Source organism: Coffea eugenioides, chromosome 5 (assembly GCF_003713205.1).
Source record: "Coffea eugenioides isolate CCC68of chromosome 5, Ceug_1.0, whole genome shotgun sequence".
Lineage (NCBI taxonomy): Eukaryota > Viridiplantae > Streptophyta > Magnoliopsida > Gentianales > Rubiaceae > Coffea > Coffea eugenioides.
Genome location: NC_040039.1, coordinates 13,239,380 through 13,241,058, shown reverse-complemented (window position 1 = coordinate 13,241,058; position 1,679 = coordinate 13,239,380).

Sequence of the window (1,679 nt, the reverse complement as noted above, 5' to 3'; positions counted from 1 at the left end):
GCTTCATCTACTCCCTAAATTTAGAAATTTAGCTACTCATATAAGATATAACAAGTAAACTCATAACTTCATTAATAGAATACATCATAAATTACAAGTAGAAGATAGATAAAGAAAGCTTAGCCAAGTTAATGGAGAAGCTCCCAAATATCTCCAATGTCTTTCACAAAATGATGCTAAGATGAAGTCTCCAAGTGTTTTTGCAAAAATTCCTAGCAAGAGAGAACATGACCAGCCTCAGTTTTTATGCTCAATTCTGATGTCCCTTCCCTCTCATACCGTATTTTTCTTCTCCCCCCTTGATTCTCCAAATCTATGGTGTTAACAAAGTCAACAAAACAAAGTTTAGCCTCTTGATTCTACCGTATTTTTTTTTGACTTGAAAATAAGCTATTTTTCTTCCTTTGTGCATCAGAAACATGTGCAGCCTAAGTTTTCTCTCCAACTATAGCCGGCAAGTAGTGTGAAAATGAGAAAAATGGCTGAGCAAATTGCAGAAATTCGGCTGCCATACGCGTATTCACTTTTGACCTCGCTTCAACTGCAATTTTCTCTATGATAGCCGCCGAACTGGCTATTGTGCAAAACATGAAAGTTGTAGCCCTTTGACTTAACATTCTAATGCTTCAAGAATCATCTAATTTGGAGCTCGTTGGATGGATATATGATCGAAATACCATAAACCGGTCAATTCTATGTTTCAGCTCTCGACCATACAGATAAGCTTCTGTGTTTCAACTTTTTGACCAGGAAAACGACTGAATTGGACTTTGATGTTTTCATACCAAATGTATATCTATCTCTTAGATTCAAAATGGTTTTAGAATCATCTTAATCCAATGTGTGTAACTCAAGATATAGCCGAAATACAGAAACATGTCAAAATTGTCTTCTCTTGCAATTCTTCATTTGATTATTTTGCATTTCATTTCTTCTTTAAACACCTCAAATCATCACCAATCATCAAATTTTCTTCTCAATTCACACTCTTTGATGATTAAATCATTAATCCTGCAAGAACATGAAGTTTTTACTGTTAAAATCCATAGAAATGTAATGTTTGCCACTTAGATCACAAAATGTATATTTTTACCAAAACCTTAGTTATTTTGTTATAAAACTAGATAAAACACACCAAAATTAACTAATAAAATACACTTAAAAACATGTAAAATATACTCTTGCCAACTTCTACAAGTGCTTAATAATGAGATAATTCCTCTTACATAAGAGGTGATAAATCCTTATAGATTAGTTACTGTCTCTCCATACTTCATATTGTACCAATGAGTAATGATTTGAGCCACTCAATTATGAAAAGTAATTAAATAGAGTCACATCATAGTAATTCACACTCAAAATATTGTGATAATATTAAGTCTAAAAATAGCTTACACAAACATACATTACCTAGAGAACAATCCTTTGGCACTTAAAAGGGTTTTTCTATGCGGATCAATCTAGTGAATTTGATTATCTTCTCAAGCACTTATGTACTGGTTTAGATGATATATATTATAGTAGATAAGGTCTATTATTTCTCATATAGATGAGGCATTGTATATGCTAACCTATTCGTATGAACAACATCCTTTCTTGTTTATAATATGACTAGATCAATTTAAAAATACATCTTAGTAATAACTGATTGAACTTCATCATCATAACCGTTATGTTTT